Raw genomic sequence first — 13105 nt, 5'->3', positions numbered from 1 at the left:
CAGCGGTGCATCAGGTGGTGAGTGGCTATTTAAGGATCTTTAGACTGTCCAAGATGATGCTCTTTGACAAAGCACCACATTGGTTTGCGAAACGTGTTTGAAATGTTCTCCATCTTTTTTATGTGCCAATAAAGTTTTTGTCTTCAATACAATTGGATGTAGTACCATGTGATGTTAACCATGTGGTTTTAAGGATGTGACGTACCTCCCTTGGAGATGACGTCACATCCTTACATTTTTTTTTAAAAGCCTGTCACATGTTACCGAGTCCAATCGGATTGGACCTGGACCCTCTGACCCTAAATTGTGACATCACAGGCCTTATATAAGGCCTGTTCCATCTCTTGTTAGCTTAAGATGCCGACGAGTCAACATCCGTTTTGGACTTAACATGGTGTACCTTGGATTACAAGTAAAGAAGATTAAAGAAAAGAAGAAAATAATGCAAGAAGATGGAAGAAGATGAAAGAAGATGGAAGAAAGAAGATTTTTTCTACCTGATGCTGAGGATGGCGGCGGATTACGGAGGATGACATTTTTGGTCGAGAGCTTCTCGATACGCCGGGATTCGGAGGGCGAAAACTTCTAAAGGTAAGAAAAATATTGAATGTATGTCATTTTCTTTTTTCAGGTTTTTTTATTGGATTTTTTTCTTTTTATGTTTTTGCTGGCCCATTGACTGCTAATGTTTTTATCTGTGCCCCTTAAGGATACAGATAAATACAGTGACAGACCATGCATTTTTTGTCAAATCCTTGTTTTGAATTAATTGTTCATTTTCTATTTCTGTTTATTGTTTTGACTAAATTGTTATGTATTTGTAGGGCTTGTTTTTATTACATTTTAGGATTGGTTATGGGTTTAATTTCTTTAATTGTTCTGTTGTTTAGGCTTTTTCGTTCTTTTATTCTTGTGGTGTTTAGGTGCTTGGGTATTTCTTTTATTGTTGTGTATTTGTGAGCCTGTGTATCAATGTCTAGAGGGTGGGGTACTTGTGCCAGGGTGGGTGTTAGGCCTCCTTGGTTGGTAACGGGGGAGGTGGGTTAACCCCTTTATTACTTAAGCAGTTACTAATCGCTAAGGTGATTAAGGGGTTAGGTGCCATTAGATTATATTTTTTATTATTGTGTTCCTGCCAACGGAGGACATGGACGCGGAGCATGGTGATGAGGATGCCTTTCACCCTGGCAGGGGTAAGTAGAATTTTTATTACTTTATACATAGTGTTTTATTTTGAGTGGGCAAATGCACTATTATCCATATCTGGATAATAGTAATTTTGCCCATTACTGTACTGTATGTGTTGGGGGGTCGTTGAGGGTAGAGGAGATGGGTATTAGGGTTGTGTTTTTGAATGTTTCTCGGGGGGAGAGGGATTGGGTGAAAGGGGTAGTTTCCCCAGGGGTGGATGGTTAGGCCTACCGGGTGTGTTGCCGGAGTGGTTAACCCCTTCATTACCATAGCGGTTCCCACCGCTATGGTAGTGAAGGGGTTAACCACTCCCGCAACCTTCCCGGGAGACCTAACCACCCACCATGGTCAACTACCACCTACATCCACCCCCTCTGCCCACAATAAACATGCTATTGGGGATTAGCCCAATTACAGCCTCAGCAGTTAGCCGCTAGGGTAATAAAGCTGTTTTAATTTAAATTTTAATAGTAGTGTACGGGAGCAGGGGATCTCCGGAGAAGAACCGTGTTAATTTCAAGCTCGGGACACCCTGCTTCCCGAGATACAAGCCGTTATTTCCATGCAATTTTTATATCTCCCGCATCACGTGAACGGGACATTTAAAAGCATAGGAGATACCTGCCCCTCATAATTTAATTAAAACACTGCAATCGCTGGCGAGATATGCGCAGGGAGAAGCGGCTTTCTCTGTGCAGCTCGCAGCCAGATCGCACGGTGAGAAATTTGAGAGAGACTGAGATGAATTTTTCTGCCTCGCCGAGGGGTTTAGGCATTTTCATGCCGCACATTTTGAATTGGGTTCAGATTCTTTCTGAATACCGTAATAACTCAACTGACAAACCGTTCGGCGAGAACATGCCCAACTTTGTGATGTAGCAGCGAACTAATCAAGGCTACTAGCATAGGCCCCTTGGACTGATCACCTATCTCTAGTCATTACATAATCGTAACCACTTATTAGGCTTGTGGTATTTTTTATTGTCACTCAAAAGACCTACTCATTATGAAATTATAGGACACTGCTATACTGTACAATTCATATATTGATCTGAAGCAGCTATAGTGCAAAATATTTCTAATTTCGTTTTAATCAACACAGGTTATTGATTTGCTACATACCCACCACAGCAGTGTACGGGAAACACTCTGATCCATCTTGCAATTCAATGTAGCATAAAAGGAATTTTAAAGAAATTAGAGGAAAGTAGAAGAGTTATGCATTGAAAAGTGTTACTTTGATTTCATGTAGTAACAAAAGATGTGGGTTATTGACTTTCTGACAGATTTATTCCTAACCTTCGAATTGTAGCTGTTATTCCTAAAATGATTTAGCCTGTAATGCATTAAAGAGGCCAGTTGCTGACTCAGAACTCTTAACATAGCACCTGATTGGTAAGCTTATGATTCATTTAAAAGCAAATGTATGTAGCTGTAGCCATTTGGGGCTACTTAATAATGAGTTATTTCAACTAAGAGTGATCCCTGCCTCTCCCCATAGCTAATGTCAATGAGGGGGAGTGGGAATTATGTTGCAGTGCTTAGAACTTTTTATATTGGTGTATATGGTCTCCTCAGATGTGCATCTTATTTGTGAGAGACTGTTTTAGCCCCACAAGAAAGTTGATTATGTACAGAGGAAGTGTGTCTTTGATAATTCAACTTGGGTTAATCCTCCAGGTTCGCTCTAACATCACATATGCTGGGACATTGTTGGATATACATCACAAACTAGATATGCATAAGCATGTGCCACATAGCTGCTACAAACAAGGCAGTTTCTGTGCATGTCAACACATTTTACAGACGATAAGCATACTCTGCTCTCTGTAGTCATTAAGTTGTACATTAAGGTGTGAGTTATCTGCTCAGTAAAGTAGCCTGAAACATTAATCCATAGGAAAAAAACTAAGTAAAGTATTTAGCCTATAAAAATGTTACTTCCTAGAACACAAACTAGAAGAATAACATAATTCAAATAATAAGCATTTATTCACATTTTGCATTTATTGCAGATAAAGAAAATCTTGACTGCAATTAGTTTGTTAAGTACAAATGATTCATTCACTCAGCTAGCATATACTGTAGAGCATTTGTACCAATGTGTTTTTTACTAAAACAATTTTATACTGTATATGGCATGAAAACAATCCTATTGCAACTGTGTTTTTGTATCCATCTATAGAGGTGTCAACTTTATTAGTGGAAACTGTACATACCGTTAATAGGGAGCAACAGCAGGCTTTAATTTTAATGAGCTCCTGTTTAATTTACTCTATCACTAAGACAAATTGAAATTCATGTGGCAGACAGATAAGTGATAGGGCTATTGGGAAACTACCAGGATGGATTTTGTTAATGTAGTTTTTCCAATGTTGATGGGAGGTAAATAATGAAAGTCAAGTACTGTAATTTTGACTTTCATTATCTGACAAAGTGGACTAGTCCCTTGTAAGCCAGTAGATCCAATGGGCTAGGCAGGTGAAATTAAATAATAACCATTGGTACATTTCCAGAATTTGAAATAGTTTGTAGAAATTTAATAATATTTAACAATTTTAATTTGGCTATTATGTCCTGTTTTTTTAGTTCACATGTTTATAATTGAAGTAATCTTAAGTCAAACCACTGCACTGAATATTTGTAATGCTTAAGATTCCAGTGGATCAAAGCTAGAGATTGAAAAATGGACACCATCAATGAGGATACACAGAATATATTTATCACAGAGGTTTAGGAACTAAAAAAAAGATAAGATAAGACATGTTTAAATATGTTTTTAGGCTGACCTAAAGTCGTGTACCAAGATCTTTAAAAGTGTATGCAAGTTTTATATTTTCATGGTCCCTATCAGCTTTAGGATATGCTGTTAATGGTCTGTTTTCTTATTCACTATTGCATGGACTGTGAATGAAACAGTCAATAGTATATAGTCTAGAAACTATTTAAGATTTTAAGATGTGCAATTAGAATATGTTTTTTCCCTTCTATCAAATTCTAACCTATATTCTAACGTATTCAAATGCCGGGTTGCCACATTTACACACACAAGCCCCCCACCAACACCTCCTCCACAACACACACAGTTTTCCCCACCACGACACTCACACACTTTTACCTGCTAAATGCTGACCATTTCATCAAATAAAAAGGAGTAAAATAGATCTATCTAATTACGTTACAACACAACATCATCAGATTACTTCAGAGAGGGCTGAAGTTGGAAATATGGAAATCCACTTGTGCAATAGACAAACACACCCCTCTATGTTGAATGTCTGATTTCACATCTGAATTGCATGGCTTTTATCTTAAACACCCTGCATTGGAACTAGCATAAGCCCAGCCTCTGGGCATATCCTAAGCCCCACTTTCATCAATCTGCAGCCAGTGACCTTTTTGTGACTTTGGGGGGGGGGGGGGGGAAATAACTTTCTTTTGAATTAAGACATCCCTGAATATATACAATATTTCATAACTTAATTTCTAGAATATTTAGGAGAAAGCCATCTTTACTGTTAGGTTTTTATAATTAACATACTGTACACGCACATATATCAAATATGCCAACACAACTTCTATATTTGAGGCAAAAGATATCAGAGATGTAACATAGATCAAGCTGTCATTCTTGGTATCAATTTAATCAGCTGAGTTCCCTGGTCATAAACACATATTTCACATCCTTGTAAACTGTACCCCTATGCCAGATATCTCATATTTAGGGAATGGATAAGAAAGTGCAAAATGAACTTTGTTACCTTTTCACATCTGGTTGGGGGATATTTCAAGAGTGTGAAGTCTTTTTGCAGCTGATCCCCCAGGACCTTGAGAAAGTCTTGGTACTGTCACCAGATTTTTAGTTGGCCATCACTGCTAGCCCAAGGTACAGCTCGGTTGCTGATAACATAAAAACAATACATGTGTAGCCCTGGTAAGATTTTGGGCTATATATCTTTCTCCTACTGGTGTAAGTCCTGCTAAGGGCAGGCTGCCAGTAGCTATCATGGGTTTCCCCCGCTTCAAGCCCTGCCTTGATTGGTGGAGGTAGGCCCCCTGACTCTGTGTGGAAGGCAAGAGACACAGGGGAGGGGCCTGATGACACCATGAGGGGTGGGGCTGTCTAAATTTAGTTGCCTGATCCTGTCAGTGGCAGTTAGTTAGTGTTGGAGTGCCTGACTGGACAGTCAGGATTAGAGTGAGACCTGTTCTAGGAGTGAGAGGAGCAAGGTCTGCCCTGGGATCAAAGGCAGGAGAATGCAGGCGTATATTTGGAGGAGAAGCTAAGGCCAGACCTATTAGAGCTGATAGCACTATAGTGTGGTGGACCATTGCCCCTCACCCTGCTCAGGGGGTGGGAGGGGGGGAAAGCTAGCCTCACCCTGAGGGCCTATACCTTGGGGTGGAGGTTTGGAGTATTGAGGCTCCAGACAGCCCATCCTGAGGGAGTACTTTCTGGAGGGAAAGGAGAAGGAGGAACAGACCCTGTACACTGTATCTGATTGCTGCTGTGTGTTGCTGCTGGAGAATAAAGAGACCTTGCTGCTTTTACAAAAAAGACTTGTGTGTGAGACTGAAATCTCTCGCCCTGAAGCAAAGGGCTCTCTGGAAGGATTTCACCCTACATCATAAGGGCTTACCAGAGATGGAGGCGCTGCACCGTTGCTAAAGATGAAGGCATATACCCCAGAAGCCTGTCCCTGTTGTCCCCATACCATCGCAGAGACTCAGGCCCCCCTGTTATCAGCAGGTATGCACCACCATGAGACACGTAGCCAGCCCTCACTACACCCTAGGGGTCCGATCTGCGACCGGGGGAGGGGGGATAGATGGGTTACACATATGTTTTAAAGTTATACTTGTAGCTCAAGTTAACTGTTTGTGCACCAGTTTATTTTTTGGCCTTTCCATTACACTGGGTTTGTTTATTTCATAATTCAAAAACAGTCCACGAGGGACAGCAACAGGTCACGTTTTAAGGATATCTCTGCTTCAGCACAGTTTGCTCAGTCAATGACTGAGCCACTGATTGAGCTGAACAAGAATATCCCTAATACCTGACCAGTTGAGGACTAGAGTTGGTCACCCTCTGGTCTACATGGTTGCAGTCAGTAGTTGTGTTGTGCGTGAAGCGCATAGTTATGCAAAATAAGTTATTAGCTCATAGGCATAGGGCATTCTGATGTGTTTGCGTCATTTTAGGTCATATAAATATGATAAATCCAAAAGCTTATCATACTGCTTATTTAGAAAAATAAAATATCTTTGCTATACTAATTCAGAACAGCAGTCCCCGTTTCTCTTATTTATTAACTTTTTTTATGTAACTAAACTGGGGTGATCCACGGAGTTGATACGTGGTCCCCTTTTCTCCGTGGACCTCCTGGTTAATAAGATATTTGTACGTTTTTGTGCCAATGTTTGATGCAATAAAAACTACAAATATGGCCATGGTTGTCACCAATAGAAAGTCTCCCGCCAGAACAAGGCTGATGCTGGCAGCCATTTTGTGTCCCCAGGGCAAGTAGTCTCTGATACCGCAAATCATTTTAAAGGGATGCCCTAGTTTGGTAATAATGCTTTAAATCCATGACTTTGAGTATAGTTATCTTATAATGAGAATTGTCTTTAGAATAAATAAACATATTTAATTGCTTGCATAATAAATCTGTTTCTCTTTAAAGTTTTATAAATATAGTTTGTGGTAGGTTCAATAACAGCTTTACAGTGATATATTTCACAGTAAATGAAAACATATGTTCCTTTTGAAACTGTCACCTAAAATAATTAGCTTGAAGAGCAAGGACATATGTGTATGCAAATCCTGTCACATCATTTGTATACTATATGTGTGACAAATGTTGCCAAGAATTAAAATACTTTCTTTATTAGCCAGCAACAATCTCGTCAACCAGATTTGCAGTTAGATAATATTAGCTTAATCCATTCTTGATGGTGTAAATATAACCCACTAAAGGAGGTAGGATTAACGACCTAGGGGCCTATGCAGTAAGCACCGATAAGCCACTTATCGCCAATATTGATTGGTTGGCTAGTGCTTGAAATGTTTGATTTTGTGGGTTTAGGTGCCTGTTGTATGTTTGATTATTGTGTATTTTGGTCATTCACGCTTTTGTATTAGGGTGACCATTGACTGCTATAGTAGCTTATCATGCCCACATTATATGGGTATGAAATACTACTATGCCACTCAATGGGTACAGGGTGGGTATAGTGGGTGCGGGGTGGGTGGTTAGGCCTCCCGGGTGGGTAGCGGAGGAGGGTGGGTTATCCCCTTAATTAGTATAGCAGTTATTAACGGCTAAAGTGATTAAGGGTTTAGGGGCCATTAGATTGTATTTTTTATGTATTCTTTCTGGCAACAGAGGACATGGCCCAGCAATATGCTGATGAGGACACCCTTCATAATGGCAGGGGTAAGTAGAACTGTTTTATTTACTTTATTTACTTTATTTATGCTGACTGCCTAATGTTTTGTTTAATAATGGGCAAATGAGCTATTATCCATATATGGGTAATAGCTATTTTGCACATTACTGTACTGTATGTGTTTGGGGGGGGGGGTGTATTTATTGAAAGGCCATCTTTATTTATTTATTTTAAATACGAATACTACCGCAGGCTAGTGGGGACCACCAGAGGACCCCTGGACCCCTGCGAGGACCACCTGGGGACCCCTGTGCGGCCCTCAGACACCCAGGGGGACCCCCGCCTGCCTATGTTATCAATTGCGTGTTAAAATAAATAATGGTTTTATGTGGGGGCACAGGAGGTGGGTTGTGTATTGGTGCTTACTATATATTTTAATATAAATTTAATTACTAGTGTACGTGAGCAGGGAGTCTCCGGAGCAGAACGGCGTTAATTTCAGGTCCGGTCACCCCATGCTTCCCGATATACAGGCCCCGTTAGGGGGTGCCGGTATTTCAGTATGCATGTAAATTTCCTGCATCACGTGACCGGGACATTTGTTTGAGATTTGCGCAGAGAGAAAGTGAGCCCTTTTCAGAGGGTCAACCATCTCGGCGCTGGCTACTCGCCATTTTTGCAAATGTTGCTATCACTGGTATTTCTGCATACCGTGATAGCAACCCTGTCAAAAAGAATTCTAAAGAACCTGCTTTTAGAACATAGGATAGTGCTATATATAGCATGACAGAAATACACAGTAAAATACTTATATATTCTCTTGAAGTAGGGTCATTTAGTTTAACCCTTTGGCCAAAGCGTTGTAAGCTTGCGAGCCACGTCAAGGCAGACACCTGTTCGCAAGTCCTAACACTACCAGATAAAATACTAATATACCTCTATTAGGATTAAAATTCTCATTTACCTCTATTAGGAGGGAGAAAGACCACAGTGGGTCTATATCCAGCAGAATGAGGCACTTGCAAACTAGGGAAGTGGGGAGGGGTGAGCTTAAAACCTGGGAAGGAGGAGCCACTAACCTCCACCAGCTGGAACAGCTGAGAATGGGTTAACAAAACACAGAACCCCAGTAAGCTCTTTTTGGGAACCCCTGAGCCCCCACAAAATATATATATGTATATGTGTCAAAATGGAGTGCTATTGAGCGTGGCATATGTATACAACAGACGACAGAGAAGCCCAATGCTACATCCAACATGACAGAAATACAAGTGCCTCATTCTGCTGGATATAGACCCACTGTGGTCTTTCTCCCTCCTAATAGAGGTAAATGAGAATTTTAATCCTAATAGAGGTATATTAGTATTTTATCTGGTAGTGTTAGGACTTGCGAACAGGTGTCTGCCTTGACGTGGCTCGCAAGCTTACAACGCTTTGGCCAAAGGGTTAAACTAAATGACCCTACTTCAAGAGAATATATAAGTATTTTACTGTGTATTTCTGTCATGTTGGATGTAGCATTGGGCTTCTCTGTCGTCTGTTGTATACATATGCCACGCTCAATAGCACTCCATTTTGACACATATACATATATATATTTTGTGGGGGCTCAGGGGTTCCCAAAAAGAGCTTACTGGGGTTCTGTGTTTTGTTAACCCATTCTCAGCTGTTCCAGCTGGTGGAGGTTAGTGGCTCCTCCTTCCCAGGTTTTAAGCTCACCCCTCCCCACTTCCCTAGTTTGCAAGTGCCTCATTCTGCTGGATATAGACCCACTGTGGTCTTTCTCCCTCCTAATAGAGGTAAATGAGAATTTTAATCCTAATAGAGGTATATTAGTATTTTATCTGGTAGTGTTAGGACTTGCGAACAGGTGTCTGCCTTGACGTGGCTCGCAAGCTTACAACGCTTTGGCCAAAGGGTTAAACTAAATGACCCTACTTCAAGAGAATATATAAGTATTTTACTGTGTATTTCTGTCATGTTGGATGTAGCATTGGGCTTCTCTGTCGTCTGTTGTATACATATGCCACGCTCAATAGCACTCCATTTTGACACATATACATATATATATTTTGTGGGGGCTCAGGGGTTCCCAAAAAGAGCTTACTGGGGTTCTGTGTTTTGTTAACCCATTCTCAGCTGTTCCAGCTGGTGGAGGTTAGTGGCTCCTCCTTCCCAGGTTTTAAGCCCGCCCCTCCCCACTTCCCTAGTTTGCAAGTGCCTCATTCTGCTGGATATAGACTCACTGTGGTCTTTCTCCCTCCTAATAGAGGTAAATGAGAATTTTAATCCAAATAGAGGTATATTAGTATTTTATCTGGTAGTGTTAGGACTTGCGAACAGGTGTCTGCCTTGACGTGGCTCGCAAGCTTACAACGCTTTGGCCAAAGGGTTAAACTAAATGACCCTACTTCAAGAGGATATATAAGTATTTTACTGTGTATTTCTGTCATGTTGGATGTAGCATTGGGCTTCTCTGTCGTCTGTTGTATACATATGCCACGCTCAATAGCACTCCATTTTGACACATATACATATATATATTTTGTGGGGGCTCAGGGGTTCCCAAAAAGAGCTTACTGGGGTTCTGTGTTTTGTTAGTGCTATATATACCCTCTATACTCCTTATTGAGACATCATGGGTCACAAAACATAGGGGAGGGGCAATACCGGAGTTAGCCCACCCAGTTAAGGCCGTTAATCCCTTATAAAACTAGTAGTTCCCAAAGAGGCGGCTACATACAGCAGGTCTGTTTATTGTTTCTCTATATTTGGATTTTTGCACTACTATGTTGGGTCAATCTGCCACGTTTACAGATGTAGCCAAGGTTATTTTAACCGCTGGCACGTTATTGTGGGATATTTGGCATTATCACTGCCATTGAATCTGTGGAAAATCTGACATTTTCCCCATTATAACGCGGTTTTCTATGTTATAAGCAGGTCCAAAAACCTTGCCTACAGTACATCTGTAAGTACTCATTTGTAGCAATTAGGACGGTCATATATCAAGGCATATTTGTAGCCACGTTGAATTGACGCAAATTGCATTATTTTCTTCTTGCATTTTGCACTCTGTAGGCAATGACAATGGGAAATATTAGGGAGAAGTAACATCAAGTATATATTATGATAAGAGGTATCAAATTCTGCATCTCTGTGCATCAATTTTTTATATTGTATTTGAATTTAAAAAGCTGCCAAGTTTGAAGTCATGTAAACTTTTCTGGCAAAAAAAAGTAGGAAATTCCCCTACATTTGACACAAACACAAGTATAAATTGGAACACTGCACTACATCACCTCCACCGGGCATGTGAATCATTTAAATATACTATGCAGATTCCATTAGCAAATCTCCCAGGTGTCTCTCCATATGTAATTTGAAGGGAGGTTTTAGGAGTTAAATGATGCTGTGGGGTCATGTGACGTTGTGTTGCCATGGCGATGTGAGGTCACATGACCCCGCGGCGTCTTTTTACGCCAGAGTCGAGGAGGAGGGGGGGACGCAGGCAGCAAGCTCCCAAGCACCTGGCACATGAAAAGCAGGGAAGATAGAAAAATGCATGGCAGGAGATCAGCTGCTTATTTTATTGGGAGCCACGTTATAAGCTGATTCGCGTTATATCGGATCGCGCGATAACGGGGTTGACCTGTATATAGAACTTGACTCACCCCCCTCTCCCCATAGAGCAATGAAGGTGAGAAAGAAAACGTTGTAGTTCATACAGAATTTAATGGAAATCCAGCAGAGGGATTTAATAAAAGATGATCTGGGGAGAGATGCTGTATTTTGGATAGATTGCAGGGGTGAGTTGTGAGGCTGGCAGACATGAATAATAGATTACAGTAGCGTTAACATGGGAGAGAATGAGCATGCATTATTACGGTTTTAGCTGTAGAGTGACAGAGTAGAAGTTACCAATATGAAAGAAAGTACAAATGTAAAAAAAAACTCATGTATTTATTGGTTTAAAAAATTAGGGAATTTTTATTGTATTTTTTTTTTTTTTACTTTATTACATGTAATTGACTCTGTAACACAAAGAAACAGTGAGGGATAGGGAAAGAAAAGAAGGAATATTAGAAAGTAGGACAAAAAGAAGACCAGACAGAGAGGCAGTGGGTGGGAAAGTTATGACAATGTGCTTCTATATTGTATAAAGTTATTGCAGTTGTTTCAGCTCACACAAGCAAATATTATAGAACACACCTACTGTAGATTTTTACCGATACATGAAACTGTACAAATGTATTCAGGTGCTAAGGTTCACAACTGGAGTGAGGAGCCAATAATGGATTTCATAACCATACAGTAGTCCTTTCAGACTGGCTCCATTTGTGCTACAGAGAAATTTGTGCTTACAGTGTTTCTATTATAACATTTTTGTTTCATATTTTTTTCAACTACTGTTCACTGTGTCAAAATAAGTTTTAAATGATAAGGGACAGTTGTTAAAGTTTAATAAATAACTTTACGGTTCTAATACCGGTTTGAGATAGGACACCCATAGAGGAGATTAATACAGAATTATATTAAAAAAGTAGATGCCATTTACTATGTGAGTAATTGGTATATTATGTGGTCTTCAATTCACAATATAACACAATATAACACAAGGACAACATTCCCAATCTATAAGTTGTTATGGCATGTGGTCAGGCTAATTGATTTTCGGTCATATTTGGGGATCAAGCTGCAAAATGGTGAATGTAGAAGAAAATTCAGGGTATATGAATCAATCATACAGTATGCCTTCTTGCAGTTTCTAAAATGGATGTTTCAAAGGGTAGTCCATAGTTATTTTTTTTATGTGTGCTAATGCTATAATTTTGACATATTTCAACTGTTTTCATATTATTTGTGTATAAACAAGATTAAACGGATGAGAATGGATGTTGGCAATAAAATTGTTGTTGGCTACATTCTTGATCCTTGAAACACTCTTGATGTTTATTTTTGAGTGTATTGCCATTTATATGTAAATCTTTAATGTTAAAATGTGATTGTTTTCAGACATATTTGTGTACAACACTCACATAGGTACACATGATAATCATCGCTGGGAAATTGTAAGGAAATTGTAGGAAATTGTTGGCTGTATAATGAGATGACAACAGTAGGGTATATATCCATCCATATTGTTTTCAGACAGAATAAGATTAACAGTGGTGCTAGGTACTGTGATATTTAAATTCAGCTTGTAATACAAACCTCAGTGTACTGTTAACCTACAATTGAATTCTAAATGCAATGAATGTATTTCTTAAGAGATAAAATTTAACTTTATTATAAAACTAAAAAAACATAGTTGCTGCCATACCTTTCAATATTTGAACAATGTAATATTTGTTTTGTATAACATTTCTTAACATCTTGCCTATCATGTAAATATAATAATTACGTGTTTCAATAAATAATCTACTTATCTATAACATTTATTGTTATAGAAATGACAGTGCAAAACGACTTTGTTCCTCGTTCATAAAGTAACATATTTATCTAAACCTATTTCATACCATAT

General features: G+C 39.5%; 1 protein-coding gene across 1 annotated transcript in view; it reads left to right on the top strand.

The window, feature by feature from the left end:
- Window positions 1-13105, top strand: part of ZNF804A (zinc finger protein 804A) — a 289494-nt gene that overhangs the window by 229450 nt on the left and 46939 nt on the right. The gene's annotated exons all lie outside the window — the stretch shown is intronic.

Source organism: Ascaphus truei, chromosome 7, assembly GCF_040206685.1.
Source record: "Ascaphus truei isolate aAscTru1 chromosome 7, aAscTru1.hap1, whole genome shotgun sequence".
In the NCBI taxonomy this organism is placed as follows: Eukaryota; Metazoa; Chordata; class Amphibia; order Anura; family Ascaphidae; genus Ascaphus; species Ascaphus truei.
Note: the sequence above shows the minus strand (reverse complement) of the source record. Positions and strands in the feature narration are given on the sequence as shown.